This window comes from Mauremys reevesii, linkage group 9, assembly GCF_016161935.1.
Source record: "Mauremys reevesii isolate NIE-2019 linkage group 9, ASM1616193v1, whole genome shotgun sequence".
Classification (NCBI taxonomy): domain Eukaryota; kingdom Metazoa; phylum Chordata; order Testudines; family Geoemydidae; genus Mauremys; species Mauremys reevesii.
The window spans coordinates 12,250,246-12,265,867 of record NC_052631.1 but is presented as its reverse complement, the minus strand read 5'-3'; the positions used below and the strand labels follow the sequence as shown (position 1 = coordinate 12,265,867).

The 15,622-nt window shown below is 39.4% G+C and overlaps 1 long non-coding RNA gene across 1 annotated transcript; it reads right to left on the bottom strand.

Annotated features, from left to right (window-relative positions):
• Positions 1–437: 437 nt before the first annotated feature.
• LOC120371348 lies at positions 438–7,863 on the bottom strand. Its single transcript, XR_005584297.1, has 3 exons — positions 7,707–7,863; positions 1,692–1,773; positions 438–518 (listed from the first exon to the last, which is right to left on the bottom strand). It is a non-coding gene; the product is annotated as an uncharacterized LOC120371348 (long non-coding RNA).
• Positions 7,864–15,622: the final 7,759 nt, after the last annotated feature.

The window sequence follows — 15,622 nt, the reverse complement described above, 5'->3', positions numbered from 1 at the left end:
AACAGTTTATAAATGGCTATGGACAAATGTAAGGAAGGTGTTAGCTTGCTCAAGGATTGTGGAAAGTGGTGAGATAAGCAGTGGATTTATTTGCTTACTTCCCCTGAAGACACTCCTCTCACAACTGACCAGGAAACAGACTTTGTGAGGACACCAAGCAAACTGCACACTGAACAGTTTAAATGGCTTGCACAGAAACACAGATTTTCATGATGGAAAGTTTTATTACATTTAGTCCAGCCTACACCCCATCACAATATTCTCAAAGGGCAAAATTCTCAGCTGATGTAAACTGGCATAGTTCCATTGATTCAATAGCACAACACCAGGTTATATCATTGGGTTAGGAGCAGGATTCAGGTGTCTGTGGGATATGAGAAATCACTCCAACAACTAGCTTTCTGTCACTTTCTTTGAAGTAAACTTTCTCAGCCCAATGGTCTCAGCATTCCTTTGTCCATTAGCCATTTGACCTCTGCATTCCTGGATCCTTTAGGTTAGATGCACCTGCTGTGTCCCTGAATATGGTAGCACAGCAGAGGTAGTGGAGAATAGCAGTGAATGGGTTAAAAATTGTCCATCTCCTATTCTTGGAAACTTTGGATCCTTTAAGCGAACTTCCTCAAGTCAAATAATCCACATTCTCACAGCTCTTAAAACCAATCAACCAACCAACAACAAAAATCCTTAAAGCAAGCACAATTTCTGTTGAGTTTAACAGAAGTTATGTGCGGGATACAGAAATTCCTGGATAAGGCCCGTGTTATACAGGAGGTCAGAGAGTGATCATAATGATTTCTTCTAACCTGACAAAAAAACCCTCTCTGAATTGTCAGGTGTAGAACATATTCTAGGTTTCAGAACAGAATGCCCTAATTTTTAAGGTTCAGATTCCATTTACCACAGACAAAACATGAGTTCAAGGCTATATGGTCCCATCTGGCTTTTGATCTAATTCTTTCCATTATTCTAGCATGTAAGAATTGTGGTTTGTTCCTTCCCCTCCGCCCCCCCACAAAAAGGAATCCTTATCATGCCAAACTAAGTGGGAAAATGATGGCATAAAGCATGAAGGCAAAAGTGGGGGAGAGAGTGAAAAGAAGCCATTGAAAGATAGACCAGGTACAGAAAAAGTATTTCAAGTAGGCTAGATTCACTGGGGCTCTCACAGAAAAGCCTGGATCACTGTCTTTCAAGGAGCCATAGCCTATGAAAACATGAAGGACAGTCTAATACAAAATCACCTCTTGGCTGAAGCAGTTACAAGATTATAGTTACCCATCTGTAATGAAAATGAAATGCTTTTGCTCACAAAGAATGAATTGTGTCTAGAGTCCACATTAAAAAAAAAAAGCCCATGAAAATTTATTCAGAAATTCCATTGTCCAAGTTACCTTGCCAAAGGTTCTGGATATTTATGCCTTTGACTGCATGGCTTTTCACTAAACTTAAAAAATATTTCCATGGCAACCACTGTATCACATTACAAAGACATATATACTCTACTTATATCTTTAAGGAGGGAGGGAATGGGGGAGAAATTACACTCTCATTTATCTTTACAAAACTGGATTTCATTTATGATTATTAATCAATGGGGCAGTTGTTTTTTAGAAATTATAATTTTACTTTTTAAATTACATGCATGCATCTTCCAGGAAATGAGTGGTTAATTGAAAGGCAACTCTTACCAAACTCTGAAGTATTACTGTACAACAAAACAGTTCTCCTCATGGAAGACATTCCAATAATCAGTCGGATAAGAGCCAGGAGCTGTAGAATAGGAAGAATGGGAAGTGGATGACTGTACTATTGAATTCTATCTTCCTTGTTTCTCCATTAGAGGGTATCTACTGTTTCTCATTTATAGCACAGTAAAACCGTGATCAATAAAATCACATTACTCATGCAAAGCATACACTACACTGCATTTTTTAAAATAAAATCAGTTACATTTCTGTCCCTCTGCATATATTCACCCTTGAGATATCACTTGTCCTCCTAAGCCCTGAATCTGCATTGTGATCCATGCAGATGGACCACAGTGCAGGATCAGGGTCTTGGAATGCAAGATCCCTCCATCAGAGACTTCAGTATCCCCCAGCCCTTGTTCGGGTCACACAATGCTGCTGTGATATCAATAATAAATCATAATGACATTGTGCAATGCAAACTGGAGCTGTGTTGAAAGACGCGGGGGTTCTGTGCTGAATAATACAGGGGATTTATCCACTGAATCGCTGTTACTTAGGATGAGCCCAAATGACAAAGAGTACCAGAGCTGAAGGTTGGAAGTGTTTGGATCTGGCATTTTGGCTGTATCGATAATAAAGATGAGGAAGGATGCTCTAGTGGTTAAGGCAGTAGCCTACAACTCCCTGCTCCACCACAGAGTTGGGCAAGTGACTTTGCTGCTGGAGGCCCATTTGTAAAATGGGGATAATCTGACTTTCCTATCTCAAAGGAGTGTTGCGAGGATAAATATATTAAGGATTGTGAGGCACTCAGATACTCCAGTGATGAGGGCCTGTAATAAGATTGGTTTCCTCGAATATTATCAGCCACACCAATATAGTCTTTAACCCTCGGTTCTGGGCTCTGTTTATCATCTAAATGTCCACAAACTCACAACAGGAAAAACAAAACTTCCAGTTGGGACTTTCTACACAGCCACAACTCTGAGGGTTTCCCACCTGAAGTCTTTTTCCTCAGGGACCCACAGCAGGAAACTCTCCCTTCCCACAGCTTGCCTTTTTACTCCACACTCAACTGAGACATGTGTTGGCTTTTTTTTTGCTGGCTCTGATAATTAACAGGGCTGGCTTGTCCCAGGCCTTTAAAGGGGCAAGTCATCCCATTACAGGGTCATATAAGCATCAGAGATAAACCAACATGCAAATTCTGAATTCAAGTGCTTTACTGCTTTCAGTGGGATGGCTCCTAGAGAAAAAGCTCTACTTGGTGTGAGTCAGAAGATCGTGATCTGGCTCCTAACCTCCTCCTGTATTATACAAGTGCACTGGCCAAATAACCCATATTGCTTTAGAATAGAACTGGGCAAAACTTTTTCGGTGAATAAACTATTTGACAAAAATTGCAATTTGGGGTTAGCTAAGCTGCTGGGGAATACGGGGCAAATCTTGCAAATAATTTTGGCCAAAAAAATACATTTCCCAAAACTAAAATGTTTCATTTTGACATTTTCTAAATGAAACATGTTCACTTTTTGTTTTGAAATGACATTTTGCTTTGAAATTTAGCTCGATTGAACTGAAAACCACCAACAGTTTCATTTCTGGTCAAATGAAAAGTTTCAATCAACTCACAATTACATTTGGGGTGGGAGGGCCGCGGTTTGGTTCAGCCACCAAATCAAAAGATCAGTTATTCGCCCAGCACTACTTTAGAATTATTTCCCCGTTGGAATAAATAGCCTGCAACTGCATCCCGCTGAACTGTGGGAGCCCTTCAATTTTCAGTAAACAGCCTTACTTGCCAAAATTCAGCCCACAGCAAATGTTTACAACTGAGTTATAAATCGTTGAAAATATGAGTTTATTACAAAAATGCTGACACAACATTAAAATACCAGCAGTTGTGGGCACTATTAGAATGACATTCTTCACTATGGTTTTAATTTTAAGCACTGGCCCACTTCCCTGCAGTACTTAAGATAAAAGATGTTCTTAATGCCGGATTCACTCAACACAACACACGTGCACAGCTTGTGGTACCCTGGTTGGATTGATTCAATGTGTACACTCACACTCTGAAACAGCATTGTTACAGCATTCCAATAGTTGCATCGGAGGCAGCAAAATATGGTGCTGACATTTTTCACATTGGACTTGATGTTGCTCTTGCTCAGATTGGTTTTATACCACTAAAGCAGAAATAATAATACCTCACTCTTATCTAGTGCTTTCCATCAGTAGTTCTCAAGACACTTTACAATGAGGGCTGGTGTCATTATCTCCTTTCCTTTAGAGTTACTCCCTGTTTACACCCATAGGAAGTAAGACCACTGTCTCCATGGAGACATGGCAAACTGCTAAACACTACACATCTTAATCTGTCACTTCACCTCCATTTTCTGTTGTCCCTTCCTCTTACAACAGAGCTTCACACACAGTCCATCCTCTCCACCCCACCAGTCTTAGTCTTTTCTGCCTCTGGAGCTCAAGAGCTTTACCCCCTCCTGTTGGCACTGCTGAGATACAGGGGCGCACAGTTAATACTTCAATCCTGTGTTCAAGCCCCAGGCCCTATACAGAGGAGTGGTCATCTACTTCCTTTCTTCTGTCTGTCCTGCTAGTTGCTATCTGGCTTTTTAGGTTCACAGACTTTTCCTATTTCTTCCGCTGCTTAAGGCCAATAGTTGTTTTGGCTCCCCCTGGGCGACTGCTTTTCCCCAGATGTTAGCTGCCCAGCTGCAAGGTGCCATGGAGAGACCATACCCTGGTCTACCTTCCTCTGTGGAAAAGAATAGTCAGCCCCTCTTACATCAGGGGCATCATCCAGATTTCTGTCACTTGTCTTTTGGTCACCTGATTCAAGCACAGGTCGCCATGGAGGCTTACAGGCCCAGCTCACCTTCTGACAGTGATGTTGACTGCTTAATTCTCCATAACACTGAGTATGATCTGTGATACAACTGACAAAGAGCTCCATATAAAGAACTACTGTCAAGAAGCCATTCACAGTGCCACGTGGGTTTTTGCAGGGCAAAAACCAGGAAGAAAGCTGCATATTTTTGAACACCATTTACTGGCACCTCATCTATTAACTATTTCCATATGCAGACATCTCTTTCATAGACCACTGTCACAACAATAAATCAGCGTTAAGAGAAGATGGAAAATTGAACTTGGCACTGCTCTTACAGAAGGTAGGAACTAGGTAGGAAATTATCTGAGGAGCTGCACTTCCATAAGAATTTTCTATTCTCCAAATATAACACCAAATCCTGGGGCCTTTACACAGTCCTTACTTTGGGAGTGGGGAGGAAATCAAATAGAGTCAATGAGACTTTGACTAAGTAAGGGCTGTTGGAGTTGGCTCCTGTATTTGGAGGGTTATCACTGAAAAGCTTCCTAGAGGAAGTAAAAAGTATCATTCCCTCATACATTCTCCATACCAGAAATCCTAAGAGCAGTGCCAAGTTTATGTTGTCCTCTCATTGTAACAGTGTATCTGGGGGAGGCAGAGGTCTCTCTCTCTCGTCTCTCAACAGTAAATGTTACCTATGTGATATAAACCAGATATAACTTGCAGAACAGTGCTGCACTTAATGTTAGGAATGTTTATTGCTTTGACTCCAATTCTCATTTCTCTTGTATATCTAAAATCCTCTTTTATTGCTTAAATGAGAAAATAATTTGTACCATCAATTTTCTGTTTCTCTTCACTAAAACAATAGCAATTAAACAGCAACTTCAATAGTATATCTTCCCAAAGATATACTAAGCGAAAAATAAAATACCCAACTATAACAAATGCTACTAGAATGTGGAAGTTGTAAAAGTCATTTTCCACAGAAAACAACATTTCAAAGGAAAGAGTTTTGAGTAAGTTTTGTTTCCATATTTGAACTTTGATGATTAAAGATATGAACCTTCTGATGCGTGCTCCCAATCTCAGTACTTGGGCTTTCTCTGAGCTTAGCTATTTTCTCTCCTTGTGTTTGTTTATTTTTTTAAGCTTTTCTTTCCTCAAGTCACTCAACATCACATTTCCCTAATTTCTCTCTTCCCAGCTGCTAGACTCTAGGGGAAGTCCTATTAGAAACTTAATGCATAACAGCTTTATTATGCAGCCAACTGCTCCATGTATATGATACTTTGCTTAGTAAATGATACATGTTATTTTCTTGTTAAACACTCCTTTTCTTACGATACTTCAGAAGGAACTGTAAGACAATCATTGAGATCTCTTATATTTGAAGAGTTTCCAGGGAGATTCATGGATGATTTTTTGTTTTTGTTTATTTGTTAATGTTTTTGCAGTAAACATGAAGCCATCTGTTCCTCTGAAGATGTGCCAAATTAATTGAAAATAATTCATTCAGGTAGTCAGTGAACCACAAATCTGCAGGTTTAAGGATGCTGGGAGGTTTCAACTGTGAACACTACGTGTACCAGATATGTAGATAAGATTTGATCCAAAAAGTGGACCCTGAAGAGTTCAAGTGTCAAAAGTTCTGTGTAGAAAACCCCCACGCACATACACACACAGCCCCCCCATCCTGCATGATAGTGTTAACCAACAGAAACCTCACACTGCATGTGAACAAGGCCAATTCAGACAAGTTAGAAAACAATTACAACTGATGTTAATGATTTTTGTATATGTAGCAGGGCTGGCCTCTACAGCACCCCTTCTCGCCAACCATGACACTTAACCTGCTTCAGTTTCCCTCAAAGTCTTCAAATATCTCCAACCTGGTCTACTGCTGAAGTGACTAAGCCCTCTGGTTAAATCACACCAAGGTTCTACACCTTCTGGAGCATCAAAGTTCCAAAACAAATATAACAAAATCAAAAAGGAGAGTCATCCATCCCAATCCACAGCTAGACACTACCTTTCTACTGAGAGTCCATCTTTTCTAGCTAATGCTCATCTAGGGTCCCTGCTACAGGCCAGTCTTCCATCAAAGCGTTTCTGACAGGCACCAGTCTCCCTCAGCACCAGCAGATGAGGCATTGCAAATGAACTCAAATGATAATCTCGCTTCAGGCCTCTTTCCCTCAGGGAGGCCTTGACCAGCAGCAGCCCAAGTCAGTTTCCTAACTCCAGCCAGGCTAGTCTCACCAAGAGCTAAAGATCTTTTTTTCCTCAGTTAGCCACTAACTGAGCCAATTCTTCCTTTTTAACTCCTTCCTCCAGGCCTGACACCTATTGCAGGTGTAGCAGGGCAAGGCTGATTGAGCCCACAAGCTCTCATTAAAGTTTTATCCAGCATGGGTCTTGTAAACCCCATCACAGTATAATTGTATTTTTGAAATATGCTACTCACAGGATGGTTTAGCCTGCATTTTTTTATGCCCCCAACCTTAAATATTTATGTTTGGTTTACAGCACTGTGTTGTCCCACCGATGACCATGTATCATTAACATTAAGTTATGCAGGCATATCAACGGGAAATGTTTCATAGGTAGCTGACAAAATGAGGTAAGGCCAAACTAGTTTAACAAACTAAGACCTTAATCATTGGGGTTCTGATCCTGCATCATTGAGGTCAATAAGAGTTTTGTTACTGGCTTCCTATGGTTACTGATCCATTTACTTCAATCCTGCAGTGGGAAATGATCAAGCGATCACAGGACAACTATTTAACTGTGAAATAATCTCAGTAGCGAGCTTAGTTTATCAAAAGGTTCTAGACTAACTCTCGTCACTGTAGTATTTGAGTACCTACAGGGCTCAATCCTGGAGGGTGCTGAACCACTGAGCACAGTGCAGCAAAAGATTAAAGCACATGGGTAAATATGAACGTGAGTAATCCCACTGCAGTCATTACAGTTAATTGTTCTGCTGAATCAGACTCCATGAGCTCAGCACCTTGCAGGAACAAGTGTATACTGGACTTACTACTACAAGTGGTTTTGAAAGTATAACCAAAGAGCAGCAGGACGCAAATATTATCCAAGAGCTACCTTCCAAAACAAATTTGACAAGCATGAATGAGAAACAGAAATTGACTCACCTAACAAGAACCGGAGACATTCTAGATGGACAGCCAACAGAAAATACCCAGACACCTCCACATACAAAAACTTATTGGGACTTCACAGATTAAATTGTTCCATCTGATGGGAATCCATAGCAAGGACACCATGTCATGAGACCACTGAGATTGAGGATGTCCACAGGCCCCAGCTGGGTAATGAGAACCTGAAATGTAAGGTGTATTCACTATATACATTAAAATGATCAGCATAGTAAAAATACATACATACATTTGGAGTGTTATTAACCAGAAGTCTATTTGATAATAAGCCCATTTCATGTGTTTACACACTCAAAGATAGAGATTACACTATACAAACATATACAGACCCAAATTTGGAGGTGATGTGTAGGAGATGTAAATTACAAGACTTATTGGATTTCAGACACCCTTACATTCTTACAGCCATCTTTAAGGATTTTTTCCTGATATACCCTTCCTTTCTGGCCTTCACATGTATGTTAGTACTTATAGGAAAGTTCTAAAAAAAATTTTTGGCCTTTACCATTTTGGCAGTTGGGGTTCACAAGTGATTGATATGGGAACAACATACATGGGGTTGTATATATTTAGGGCTTCTATTTTGGAGGATTTATTAACTTCGTTTTTTCAGGGTTTATTTTTAGCAATTTTTTGAGTTCTATGTAGATGTCCAAAAATCAGGAGTTTTTCAGGGCTCTCTCTTTGTACACACACATAGTGCTGTTTTGAAACAGCACTATGTTAAGTGGATTAGGGACCCTTTAAGTCACCAGCAGGATCTACATTGGCCAGTAAATGTGCAAGACGTTCGTGCTCTTCAGAAATCACACCACTGGGGTCCCAGTAATGACTGCTCCATGTAGTCAAGCCCTTAGCTACAAACCAGGGAGAAGGACTTCACTACTTTGGTGCTGTGATGTCCCAAATGAACTTAGTGAATGTGTAGAGGTTTACTGGATAAACACCATGTTTATTGTTTGTTTGCATTTAGGGTTATCACTTAAAACCTAAAATCAGAAATCCTATATATTTTCAGGGTAAGCTATGAAATACAAGATATCTATGCATTACACTTATGGCACATTTTGTTATTCCTCTTCCTAACAGTTCTTGTTATGCTGTTTCCCAGTTCAGGTCCTAATCTTCTCCCCACATTTTTTTTAAAATATGTCTCTCAGTAAATTCTAGATTTATTCTAGAGAGCACTTTCTCTGGTGTCCCAGCATTTGGCTGGCCCATATTTTGTCTTATTTCCTCTAGGTCGTTAGAGTTGAGATATAATGTGTAACCATATGTCATAAATATGAAGGGAAGGGTAACAACCTTCCTGTATACAGTACTATAAAATCCCTCCTGGCCAGAGGCACAAAATCCTTTTACCTGTAAAGGGTTAAGAAGCTCAGGTAACATGGCTGGCACCTGACCAAAAGGACCAATAAGGGGACAAGATACTTTCAGGGGGTGGGGGGAGGCTTGGTCTGTCTGTTCTGTGTGCTTGCTGGAGACAGATCAGGAAAGCAAGCCATCCAACTCCATTAGTATTAGTAAGTACCAGCGAAGGAATGCATTAGCTTACTTTTATTTTGGCTTGTGATTTCCTTTGTCTAAGAGGGAGGTTTATACCTGGTTTTGTAACTTTAAGGTTCTGCCTAGAGGGGAGATCCTCTGTGTTCTTGAGTCTTTTGTTATTCTGTAAAGTACTTACCATCCCAATTTTACAGAGGTAATTCTTTTACCTTTCCTTTAATTAAAATTCTTCTTCTAAGAACCTGATTGATTTTTCATTGTTTTAAGATCCAAGGGTTTGGGTCTGTGTTCACCTGTACCAATTGGTGAGGATATTATTCTCAAGCCTGCCCAGGAAAAGGGGTGTAGAGGCTTGGAGGGATATTTGGGGAAGACAGAGCTCCAAGTGGCCCTCCCTAAATGTTTGTTTAAATCACTTGGTGGTGGCAGCGTTACCTAATCCAAGGTACAAGGAAGGATTTGTGCCCTGGGGAGTTTTTAACCTAAACTGGTAGAAATAAGCGTAGGGGGTCTTCATGCGGGTCCCCACATCTGTACCCTAAAGTTCAGAGTGGGGAGGGAACCCTGACACCATATACATTGATAATTGGTGTGCCACATGTGGAAGTTTTACTATAACAGAGAAAGCTGTGGTCTAATACTTTTGCATAATCCACATAAGCAGATCAGGTACCCAGGAGTATCCAAACAGGTCAATTGTTTTAGTCTGGCCCCGTTCTAAAAGGAACGTGTCATATTCCTTTAGCATGATGCATTTGCTGTAGGTTATTAACCTTTAGTTTAGTTTCAGCATTAATTCTTCTATAGCAGTACTGCATGAAAAACACAATTTGAAGGCTTATTACTTTTTACTTAGGGAGGCTGATTGTTTTATTTTAACATGACTTATGCATTTTAAATAAGGAAAGCTTTTGCTTTTGTATTCTTCTCTCTTTAGAGTTAGATATAGGTAAGCAGAAGTGAGACTAGTATTAAATATAGCTCAAGAACAATTATGAGAAAAAATGTTGTTGTTTTAAATCACCACATTAAACCTTCCAAAGCTGTGACAGTCGAATGTTCATTACAGTGTTATTAAATGGCTATTCTATCAATAGCTCTGGCATTACAGTGCAGGAGCTTAATTAAATCAGAGGAGTTACTATTAATGCTTTGTTAGGTTTTCATGCCACAATAAACACAAAAATGAGCTGCAGCACTAATAAAGCGTCAAAAATGCCATGTGTCTTTCATATATTAATATGTTGGTAACTCTAATAAGGATGTATTTGCATTTTCTAAGATCTATTTATGATGAATCGGTGTTTCACTGAAAAAAAAACTGCCAAGCAAATCAAAATATTAGCATTAAACTGCACAGCAGGTTATTGTATATTGTAATTAAGTAAAATGTAAGTTTGTGAATGAAATATCAAATGCATGTTTGTAGTTCACATGAACACGTGGTTCTTATGAACTACAATCTCTAATTGTAATTGTAATCTCTACTAATATTCATAGTAGTAAAGTCACATATATACACCTCTAAGAATGATCTGAAATAGGTTCTCTAAGATATAGTGAATATAAAGTTTCAGTATCTCAATCTCTGTATAAACAAGTGCCTTACCCTCCTGGAATGTAGGCAGACAACTCTCCAATAACATTTAAATCACTTATGTCAAGTCCTGGTGAATGGTGAAATATTGGACCTGAAATGTGTCACCGGTCAAGAATAGAATATTGTTCTTACAGCACATCAAACCAGCTTTTTTTTGGCAGAGAGGGAAGGGAGGAAGAAGAAAATATTTCCCTGGGAAGTTATTTTTTTAAAAGAAAGCTGTTGGGGAAAGGAGTTGAAATAAAAAATAGTCCTGCAGAGATTAATCAGCAGATAGAATGTACACAAGTTGATCAAATGTACAAGATAAATGAAATGTATTACATTTTTCTTCATGTTGTAATGTGGATGTCATAAGAACGACCATACTGGGTCAGACCAGTGGTCCATCTAACCCAGTGTCCTGTATTCCAACAGTGGGCAGTGTCAGATGCTTCAGAGGGAATGAACAGAACAGGGCAATTATCAAGTGATCCATTCCCTTGTTATCCAGTCCTAGTTCGACAGTCAAAACATTGAATTGCATCCCTGACCATCTTGGCTAATAGCCACTGATGGACCTATCCTCCATAACCGTATCTAGTTCTTTTTAGAACGGAATTGTATCTTTGACCTTCACAACATCCCCTGGAAATGAGTTCCATAGGTTGACTATGCATTGTATGAAGTAGTACTTCCTTATGTTAGTTTTAAGCTGCTGCATATTAATTTCATTGCGTGACCCCTGATTCTTGTGTTATGTGAAGGGATAAGTAACACTTCCCTATTCAGTTTCTCCACACCATTTATGATTTGATAGACCTCTATCATATCCTCCCTTAGTCGTCATCTCTTTTCTAAACTGAACAGTCCCAGTCTTTTAAACCTCTCCTCATATGGAAGCCGTTCCATTTTTGTTGCCCTACTCTGCACCTTTTCCATTTCTAATGCCTATTTTTTGAGGTGTGGTGACCAGAACTGAATGCAGTATTCAAGACAGAAAATATCGTAATGCCACTGTATAAATCCATGCCTCGTCTTTCTTGAATGCTACTTCAACACCCTGACCATCCCAATTGTTTGGCAGGCTTCCTACTTCTGATGTACTTAAAAAAAATTGCTGTTAGTTTTTGTGTCTTGCTAGTTACTCTTCAAATTCCCATGCTCCGCCCTCTCCCTCAAGCCAACGCCCAAGCTGGAGGGAACTCAGCTCCAGCTGGAAGCCAGCGGCCTAGTGCTAGGGCTGGCCAGCAGCCCAGCGCAGTTCAGCTGGGGCTCCTCTGGACTCGGAGGGGGAGGAGGGAGGTAGAAGTGGGGCCTTAGGTGGAAGGGGCAGGACTGCTTGATTAACCTCCCCGAAGGGGGTGCTCACATGCCACCCATGTGTGATTGTTCCTTTTAAATTTCTGTTTAAATTGCTTCCTCATTTTTGTGTTGTTCCCATTTTTGAAGTTAAATGCTACTATTGTGGGTTTCTTCAAGTATTTCCCCCCCTACAAGGATGTTGAATTTAATTACATTATTGTCGCTATTACTGAGCGATTCAGCTACATTCATTTTTTGGACCAGATCTTGTCCTCCATTTAAGAATATATCAAGAATTACCTCTAGGACTAGCTGCTCAAAGCAGCAGTCATTAATGGTGTCCAGAAATGTTATTTCTGCATCCCATCATGAGATATGTATCCCGTCAGTAAGGGGATAGTTGAAATCCCCCATTATTGTTGTTTTTTTTTTGTTTTTGTAGCCTCTCTAATCTCCCTGAGCATTTCACAATCACATCACCATTCTAATCAGATGGTCAGTAGTATATTCCTACTGCTATAATCTTATTGTTCAAGAATGGAATTTATATCCATAGAGATTGTATGCTACAGTTTGATTCATTTAATATTTTGATTCTATTTGATTCTCTGCTTTGTTTCACATATAGTGCCACTCCCCCACAAGCATAACCTACTCTATCATTCCTATATTATTTTATACCCTAGTATTACCATATCCCATTGATTATCATGGTCAAATCCAGTTTTTGTGATGCCAATTACATCAATATCTTCATTTAATACCAGGAACTCAAGTTCAAACATCTTAGAATATAGACTACAAGCACTGTATACAAGCACTTATAAAATTTGTCAATATATAGTTGTCTGCCTTCATGTGATGTAACTGGACTCTTTTGTTAGACTGTTTCTCTTCAGTTCTTACCTGTACTTTCTTTATCAATTTCTATCCTTTTTTCTTTACTGGATAATAGATCCTCCCCCAAGGGATGTGTCTGTCTGAACCATGTGCTCCTCCACACCCATCAGCTTTCACCCAGCCCTTAATTTTATAACTCTTCTAAACCTTTTCAGTTTTCCCTGCCAGCAATCTGGTTTCTTTATGGCTTAAGTGGAGCCCATCCTTCCAGTAAAAGCTCCTCCTTTCTCAGAAATTTTCCAAAGTTCCTAATAAACCTAAATCCCTCTTCCCAGCACCATTGTCTCATCCATGCACTGAAACCTTGCTGTTATGCCAAAGTGGCCCTGTGCATGGGACCGGAAGTCTTCTGTAATACAAATGTCAGTAAATAAAAAGGACTTTTCCCTAAGTTTAAGATCCATTAAACTATTGTGTACTCCTTAAATTTATATGGATTCAGAACCATTCCACCACCAATTAGTTAATCGTCAGTCTTAACTCACTGCATATTTACAGCATAAATTTGCATGGCTACAGTTGATACTTTAAAGATTGACTAGCATTTAATTTCAGTTTATCTCAAACATGTAGTAGGATAACCCCTTTAATAAGAGACATCACACATTATTAAAAAGACAAGGTTGGCATTTTTATTGGACCAGCTTCTGCTAGGGAGACAAGCTTTCGAGCATACACAGAACTCTTCTTCAGGACTGGAAGACTTACACAGAGCTCGAGCTCTGTGTAAGTTGAAAGCTTGTCTCTCAACAACTGAAGTTGGTCCAATAAAAGATATTTCCTCACCCACCTTGTCTCTCTAATTATCCTGAGACCAACATGGGTACAACGATACTGTATATCACGTATTATTAAAATTTGTCACATTCATTCTAATCTGTTTAAGTTTTTCACATGCACAATTAATGTTAATCACTTTGAACTCCAGGAGATGCAGGATGTTAGGCAGTATACCTACACTAATATGTTAATGTGAGTTTATATAAACACTGATCTTATAAGAATATATGTCAACTGCTATTAGTATTTTACTCTTTCCTCTCTATTTGTACTTCTTACCTAAAAAGCTCCAAGTTCTGACTGACATAATTTAATGGTTTTAGTGACTGTAAGAGGCCAGCAGCGTTTGCCTGAAAACCACACCCTAAGAGCAGGCAGTGCATCTGCTGAAAAATAGAGCTGGTGAAGATGGTTTTCAATGGAAATGGTAGTTTCCAGAAAACTGAAATTTTGATTTTGCCTAAATGGTTCAATATTCCATCAGAAAAACCAAATCATTTCATTTTGTGTTAGTTTGATCCATATACAAATATTTCAGTTTGTTGAAGTGATCCAAAATATTTTGTTTTGAATCAAGTCAATATTAAACTGAACCTTCCTGTGGTGCCACATTGCCTCATGGAAATTGTAATTCAGGTGCCTGATGCCCCCATTTGCTGGCTTCCGTGGCAGGATTACATATCCCATCATGCAACACTGTCTCCCCTCTGGGCAAGTTGCATGCCACATTGTGTGAATCATAGGATGATGGGTGCAATACTCCCCAGGAAAGGAATGAGTCCTGATCAGCTTCCACTTGGGAGGACTGTATTTGTAGCATGCTCAGGAAGCCACTTGATAACAGTAACATTGTACACATCCAGCAAAAACCATTTTAAAAATGTGACTATTTAAGGAATCATAGAATCATAGAATCTCAGGGTTGGAAGGGACCTCAGGAGGTCATCTAGTCCAACCTCCTGCTCAAAGCAGGACCAATCCTCGGACAGAATCATAGAATCAACCATCAGTTAGAACAGATTTGAAAGCCTTTTTAAAAACACCCTGAAAAAATCATGTATCAAATAAATTAACAAGGACAACTTCCAGCAAAGGAAAAAGTTGCTGATGAAAATTGGTGCAACCAAGAAGGAAAATGTTCAAGGATAGCACTGGATGCAGAACCAGTGGGCAGAACCTGCATATACTCAAAAGGAAGTTGAACATCCATATGCTAAGCAAATGTTAAAAAAGACCCCCCTTCTACGGAAGGAGAGTTAATGACAAGAGAGTGAACTACAACAGTAGCACTACCGTACTTTTAAAAGGCTCACAATTGATAAGCCTATGTTGTAGGTTGTTTTGCTTTGCTTTGTTTTGCTCTGTTCTTACAGCTTTCCCAATTCACAGTAAGCTGAATCACTTTAAAATGGTTGTGGACATCAAGTTTTGACCTGAAGAACAAAATGCTAGATTGCAAAATGTTTTAAAACTTTAACATTGAATATGTTGTTCCCCAAATACCTCATATACCTAACACATTGCCAGTGACTGCATGTTTAGAATTAATGCCCATATATCATAATTGCAATTTTAAAAAATATCCTGTTAATTTTGCTCTATTTGCATGCATACTGCCATTTGTATGCATACAATTCACTCAACCTGTAGTCTATAGCTGGCAAATAACACCACTTAGCAGCTGTTAAATAGGGTAATCACCTGTTGTTATCCACAGGTAGCTTTAATTCAAATGCTAATTGCTCTCAGTGCTCTATTCATAAACCCGCCCCAATGTCAGGTGCTGTATGCTCTGCAACAGATGGATGCTAGTAAGCAA